Source organism: Odocoileus virginianus, chromosome Y, assembly GCF_023699985.2.
Source record: "Odocoileus virginianus isolate 20LAN1187 ecotype Illinois chromosome Y, Ovbor_1.2, whole genome shotgun sequence".
Taxonomy (NCBI): Eukaryota; Metazoa; Chordata; class Mammalia; order Artiodactyla; family Cervidae; genus Odocoileus; species Odocoileus virginianus.
This window is the reverse complement of record NC_069709.1, coordinates 1,919,108-1,926,905: the sequence shown is the minus strand read 5'-3', so window position 1 is coordinate 1,926,905 and position 7,798 is coordinate 1,919,108. Positions and strand designations below refer to the sequence as shown.

General features: G+C 43.5%; 1 long non-coding RNA gene across 1 annotated transcript; it reads right to left on the bottom strand.

The window, feature by feature from the left end:
- Positions 1-1,185: 1,185 nt before the first annotated feature.
- On the bottom strand, positions 1,186-6,959 carry LOC139033262 (uncharacterized). Its single transcript, XR_011485868.1, has 2 exons — positions 5,437-6,959; positions 1,186-5,333 (listed from the first exon to the last, which is right to left on the bottom strand). It is a non-coding gene; the product is annotated as an uncharacterized lncRNA (long non-coding RNA).
- Between the last annotated feature and the right edge of the window lie 839 nt (positions 6,960-7,798).

Here is a 7,798-nt window from a genome sequence, read left to right as displayed (position 1 = left end):
CCCATCCACCCATCCACCCATCCACCCACCTATCCACCCATCCATCCACCCATCTGTCCATCCACCCATCCATCTATCCCTCCACCCATCCATCCACCCATCCACCCATCCATCCACCCATCCGTTCACCCTTTCACCCATCTGTCCACCCACCCACCCATCCATCTGTCCATCCACCCATCCGTCCATCCATCCACCCAACCATCCATCTATCCATCCATCCATCCACCTCTCTGTCCATCCATCCATCCATCCATCCATCCATCCACCCATCCATCCACTCATCCACAATCCATCCACTCATCCATCTATCCACTGTCCCATCCATCCACCCATCCATCCATTCACCCATCCATCCATCCAGTCATCCATGCATCCATTCAGCCATCCATCTGTCCATCCATCCACCCACCCACCCACCCATCCATCCACCCATCCATCCACTCATCCACAATCCATCCATCCATCCATCCATCCATCCATCTCGTCCATCCATCCACCCACCCGTCTGTCCATCCATCCATCCATCCATCCACCCACCCATCCATTCACCCATCCATCAATTCACCCATCCATCCGTCCATCCACCCACCCACCCACCCATCCACCCATCTATCCATTCCCCCATTCATCCATTCACCCCGCAAAACCTAACTTGTACAGTTCACTTTTCTACCTTTGATGAACGTTCAAAAGTGTGTATAAGGTGCTGCTTGCCTTTAAAAACTGCCTGTTTCATAATTTTCTTTGAGTAGTGAAATGAGCAGTTGAGCACTGCGCTAATTTTGGTGATGTAACATATTCTGGACTGTGGGATTTTGCAAAGCAATGTCTGTGGCTGGCGATTTGTTATGTAAGTGAATGCTGAAACATTCTTGTCAGTAAGCATTCAGGTAACAAAAGACATGTTAGTATGTCTCTGATCAGTAAATTGTTGATAATGATCTGAGTTCATCCTACCCAGCACAGAATGACTCACCTCAAATAGACAGCCAGTGGAAGGGAATTCAGATGTTCTACAACCACGGGACAGGAAGAGGGTTTTGTAATTTCATTTGGGTGATAGTTCATGACACATTTTGGGATCATACTTGTAGTTTTTTCCTTGTATATCTTAGTTGCTGGCATTAGTCATTTTAATTAGAAGTACCCAACTGTCAAATCATGCTATGTATAGACACTGAATGCAAAGTATTCTTTATTGCAACCATCAACATTAAACAGCATGTTTTATTTAAACTTTGACATACTCTGATGAAATGCATATTAATTTGTTGATCTCATTCTGAGAGCAAAGACTGTACTATATTAAAGTCTCCATTTTTCCTCTTTTACTGTGTTTCATTTTTCTTATGTACATCTCTCTTTGTGAATTTCAGTTGACTCAACTGTGCATAACCAGTTAGCCACAGCTCCATGTAACTCTGGTATTAGCTCCTTGCTTGGAGTAAAATTGATTCTTTTCAAGCACCCTGTTCATTCTTTAAGTCAAATCCATCCTGAGATTGATACACAATTTGAGCCATAAAGGGAGGCAGTGTCTTTAATATTTGATGTCATTTGTATTAGATTTTAAGGTTTTCCTGTTGGCTCAGCTGTAAAGAATCTGCCTGCCGATGCAGGAGACCCGGGTTTGATCCCTGGGTCGGGAAGTTTCCCTGGAGAGGGAAATGGCAACCCACTCCAGTGTTCTTTTTTTTTTTTTTTTCCAGTGGGTGTTTTTTTTTTTTTTCCATTTATTTTTATTAGTTGGAGGCTAATTACTTTACATCATTACAGTAGTTTTTGTCATACATTGAAATGAATTAGCCATGGATTTACATGTATTCCCCATCCCGGTCCCCCCTCCCACCTCCCTCTCCACTCGATCCCTCTGGGTCTTCCCAGTGCACCAGGCCCGAGCACTTGTCTCATGCACCCAACCTGGGCTGGTGATCTGTTTCACCCTAGATAATATACATGTTTCAATGCTGTTCTCTTGAAACATCCCACCCTCGCCTTCTCCCAGAGTCCACAAGTCTGTTCTATACATCTGAGTCTCTTTTTCTGTTTTGCATATAGGGTTATCATTACCATCTTTCTATATTCCATATATATGTGTTAGTATACTGTAATGGTCTTTATCTTTCTGGCTTACTTCACTCTGTATAATGGGCTCCAGTTTCATCCATCTCATTAGAACTGATTCAAATGAATTCTTTTTAATGGCTGAGTAATATTCCATGGTGTATATGTACCACAGCTTCCTCATCCATTCGTCTGCTGATGGGCATCTGGGTTGCTTCCATGTCCTGGCTATTATAAACAGTGCTGCGATGAACATTGGGGTGCACGTGTCTCTTTCAGATCTGGTTTCCTTGGTGTGTATGCCCAGAAGTGGGATTGCTGGGTCATATGGCAGTTCTATTTTCAGCTTTTTAAGAAATCTCCACACTGTTTTCCATAGTGGCTGTACTAATTTGCATTCCCACCAACAGTGTAAGAGGGTTCCCTTTTCTCCACACCCCCTCCAGCATTTATTGCTTGTAGACTTTTGGATAGCAGCCATCCTGACTGGCGTGTAATGGTACCTCATTGTGGTTTTGATTTGCATTTCTCTGATAATGAGTGATGTTGAGCATCTTTTCATGTGTTTGTTAGCCATCTGTATGTCTTCCTTGGAGAAATGTCTGTTGAGTTCTTTGGCCCATTTTTTGATTGGGTCATTTATTTTTCTGGAGTTGAGCTGGAGGAGTTGCTTGTATATTTTTGAGATTACTCCTTCCACTCCAGTGTTCTTGCCTGGAGAATCCCATGAACAGAGGAGCATGGCAGGCTACAGTCCATTGGGTCACAAAGAGTCAGACACAACTTAGCAACTGAGCAGGCACACAAGTATTGGATTGAAGTGACGGGACACTTTGTAGAGATGGGTTCAGCTTCCTTGTGGGACGGTTATGGATGAGTTAGGCCAGTAACTCGGGATTACTGCCAACCTGCAACAATGGTTTCTTGCAATTTCTTAGAGCTAGAACTAATACTGAATAACTGATGTGAGTTTGAGGAAACCTGGCCCCTAAGTTTGCTGACAGTTCTGTACATGTAATCGATATGTTTGCAAATGCATTCATCATATCTTTTCAGGTACCAAACTGATAGTTTACTTTGACTGCTCATTTTACAATGGGAAGGATTGTGATCTAAGAGAGTTTTTAAAAAGATAACATGGGTGTTTCCGTGGGTGGTCCAGCGGCTAAGACGTGCGCTCCCAATGCAGGGGGACTAGTCTGAGCCTAGATCTCACATGCTCCAACTCAAGAGGTTTTGGAAGCCACAACGAGGACCCAGCACAGCCAAAAGTAAATAAATAAACTTAAATTTTTTTTTTTGAGACTTGTTTAATTTTGGCTGTGCCGGATCTTCCTTGCTGTGCGGGCTCCTCTCTAGTTGTGGCTAGCAGAGGCTTCTCTCTAGTTGTGGTGTGCAGTCTTCTCATTGTAGAGACTTCTGCTGTAGCTCCTGGGTCTCTAGAGCACTGGCTCAGTACTTGTGACATGTTTTCCCCGAACTCGGGATCCAACCTGTGTCTCCTGCATGGGCAGGCGAATCCTTCACTGCTGAGCCACCAGGGAAGCCTCATACATAAATATTTTAAAAAATAATACATGAGATAATGTTGAGAAGGAAATAACTGTGGGTAACGCGAGGGAAGAGGACTGATAATCTGATGTGTGCTGTGCTTAATCATTCAGTCATGTCCGACTCTTTGCAACCCCCATGGACTGTAGCCCGCCAGGCTTCTCTGTCCATGGGATTCTCCAGGCAAGAATGCTGGAGTGGGTTGCCGTGCCCTTCTCCAGGGGATCTTCCCTACCCAGGAATCACACCCATGGACAGAGGAGCCTGGCGGAGCTACACTCCATGGGGTCGCAAAGTCAGACACGACTGAGCGACGGAACAAGAACCCGCTTAGTGGGGGTGGGCTGGGAGGACTGTGGCAGAAGATACTGATGAAGAGGGAGCCTGTGATTGTGTGGGTGCAGGCGGTATGTGGGAGCTCTCTGCTTGGGTGCTCAGCTCTGCGTGACCCGAAACCAGCGTCCCATACCAGTCTGTTAGCAAAGGGAAGTCGTTCTTACGGTTACTCATACTTTGCTATCATTCGCTTCCGAAAGAAAGTGAAGTCACTCCGTCGTGTCCCAACTCTTTGCAACTCCATGGACGGTACCCCGCCAGGCTCCTGGGTCCCTGGGATTCTCCAGGCAAGAATATTGGAGTGGGTCGCCTTGCCCTCCTCCAGGGGATCTTCCCCACCCAGGGATCGAACGTGGACTCAGCTTCTTTGGGTCCTTTGAAGCAAAGCTGAAGTGGCTAGTCCCTGTGTGATGGTTAGTGAGCTTCTTAACGTCCCTGGGTTTTCATTTCGCCATTCCTACAGTGGGAACCTAGCTTGAAGAGTATGTCGTGTAAATAGGAAATAATATGCATAAAGTCATGTTGAGTGCACGTGGCAGACATTGTTGAATATGTGGTATCAGAAGCCCCCCTTTTGGATTAAATATTTGTTCTGAAATACCTGTTGCTAACTTGCGTGTCAATATCATAATTTACAAAATGATATCTAACATTTTATTCTAATGTATATGAAGGTTTTAAAATAACCAGGTTTGGTTTTTAATCGTGAGGCTGCAATATATTTAATTTTTAGTATTCAGTATCTCTTATCACTCAATACAGAATGAGAAGTGTTACACTAAATCCCTTGCCTTCATTGTGTTAGGGATGTGTGTTTGTGTGTGTGTGTTAATCAAGAGCTGTGTGTCCGACTTCCTTTTTGATATTAGTGATCACAGCATGTTGACACATTAATCATACCTTGTATACTGAAGAATCTGCCGGCCAGTACAGGAATCACGGGAGACGCGGGTTCAATCCCTGGGTCGGGAAGATCCCCTGGAGGAGGGCATGGCTACCCACTCCGGTATTCTTGCCTGGAGAATCCCACGGACAGAGGAGCTAGGTGGGCTGCAGTCCATGGGGCTGCAAAGAGTCAGACACGATTGAGCAGCTGAACAACAAAAACACCACTTGGTAGGAGTGGGGTGAGAGGACTGTGGCGTGATAACCAGCTTGAGCTGGAGTACTTTGACATTTGTTGCTTCCCTTCCCTGGATCCTTTCTTCCCGGAGAGGGGTCCTTGGGAACACTTTAGAGCATCCGCCCTTCGTTACAAAGTGTCACGGCCAAATGATCTCCAGGCTACTGTGCCCGGGGATTGCCTCTCAACCCACGAAATGGCATCATCTCAGACATGGACGGGTGAGTGGGCGGCACGGAATCACCTGATGAATGTTCTGTAAGGAATTATGAGCAGAAAGAATCATTTTGTACACACCTCTTTCACTAGAATATCATAGAGGAAGAGGAGAATGAAAAGATTAGGGAAAAAAAAAAAACCTCTCGCGAGCCAAGGGTTGGGGTTGCCGCCCCTCTGCCGAGAAGAGAATAGCAATGCCATGCTTTTTAGTCGTTGAAGGAGAGTTGATGTGCAGTGTTGTGTTGCTTTCAGGTGTAAAGCAAAGTGATTCACATCTCTGAAAAGAATCTGAAAAAGAATATGTGTGTGTATGTATATATATGTATATATTTGAAAGGATATATATATGCAGATTCTTTTCAGAATCTGAGAAAGGATATATATTTATGTGTATGGATGTATATTCAGATTCTTTTCTCTTTAGGATCTGAGAAAGGATATATATATATATATATATATATATATATATATATATATTCAGAATCTGAGAAAGGACACACACACACACACACATATATATATATGCGTGTATATTCAGATTCTTTTCATTTGCAGGTTATGACAATATACCAAGTACAGTTCCCTGTGCTATACCATAGGTCCCCATGGGTTATGTATTTTGTATATAGTAGTTTGTATCTGCTAATCCAACCTCCTACTTTATCCCTTTTCCCCTTCAGTGGCCATAATTTGGGCCTCTGTGCCCAAGGGTCTATTTCTGTCCTGTAAATAAGTTCATTTGTGTAGTTTTTAAAAAGATACAGGTATCACCTGCAGATGATACCATCAGTTATTTCTCTCTGTAGGTCTGACTTATTAATACCTCACTTCGTGTGATAATCTCTAGGCGCATCTATATTGCTGTAAATGGTGATATTTCATTCTTTTTTTATGACTGAATAATGTCTCACTGTGTGTGTGTGTGTGTGTGTGTGTGTGCCCGCGCATATGTTTCTGTATGTATGTATTTCCGTGGGTGTGTATATACGTCTTCTTTATCCCTTTGTTGACGGACATTTATGTTGCTTCCATGTCTTGGCCGATGTAAATAAAGCTGCAGTGAGCATCGGGGTACCTGAAAAAATCCAAATAAGACCATCAGTGTTCACTGTTACAATACATGGAGAATTGACAGGTAGTGCTAGAATTTGGTGCTAATGATGACATTGAGGAATATATGCTATTCTGCTTTCTGTCGTGCCTCTGAAATCTTATTCCTTTGTACCATTGAGTACTTGGAACAGTCTGTCACACTGCGAGAATAATATAACAAGAAAAGTCTCGGGAGTTTTTAACATATAATGAAAGCTTAGACACTGGTGCTCCAGGACACTCGACTGTAAGAGATTTGGGTACCAGTTGGAAAAAGAAAAAAAAAAAAACAGAGAAAACCCCACTAGATCGTGTAAGTTGGCTCTGTGTGTGCAGGCGGGTGATGTTGTGTAGAACTCCTTGGCCTGGTACCTAAACATGGAAACACTTCTCTCCCTGAAAGGAGAGCGTCAGGGAACTCTGTCCACTGAGGCCCTTGGACTCTACTTGGCCAGGACAGACAACCACGCATGGAGAAGTCAAACCAGATGCCAAGACCCTATTGATGGATTGCGTGATCCAGAAAACCATCATTACAGCATTATTCTTACACATGTTTAATACAAAGAGGAAAAAGCAATAGTTCTGTGTGTTCCTGAAATAATTTTCAATAATATTAAAAAAAAAAAAAACTTAAAGAGACCTCAGAAACTAATTTCTGTGTGTCTTTGCTACAAGGCAGAACTGTTTAATGGGACAAATGCATGGCCTCAAATTCTTCAAGATTTACAGGCAGGAGCTTCCAACTGCAACATTGTTAATTTTATTTTTGAATTTCAGTGAAGAAGAGATGCTCAAATGTTATGACAGTGCCTATAAATATACAAGATTATTTTTATGTCATGCCTGTCTTTCTGAAATACAGATGACATAGTCCCATTACTGTCTTTCTTATTAATTTTATCTCTCCTGCACATTTGTCTTGCTCTCTTGACTAATTCATAGTATGTGGCATCTTGTGAAGACAGAACCTTAATAGGATAGTTCAGCCATGGACACACGGCTGTATTTAACATGGAGAACCAACAAGGACCTGCTGTCCAGCACAGGGAAATCTGCTCAGTGTCATGTGGCAGACTGGATGGGGGAGAATGGATACATGTATCATATATATTGCTGAGTCCCTTTTCTCTGCACCTGAAACCATCACAACATTATTAGTCGGCTATGAAAGTGAAAGTCACTCAGTCGTGTCCGACTCTTTGCAACCCCATGGACTATACAGTCCATGGAATTCTCCAGGCCTGAATTCTGGAGTAGGGAGCCTTTCCCTTCCCCAGGGGATCTTCCTGACCTAGTATTGGAACCCAGGTCTCCCGCATTGCAGGCAGATTCTTTACCAGCTGAGCTACCAGGTTGGCTATGAAAGTGAAGTGAAAGTGAAGTCGGTCAGTCGTGTCAGACTCTTTG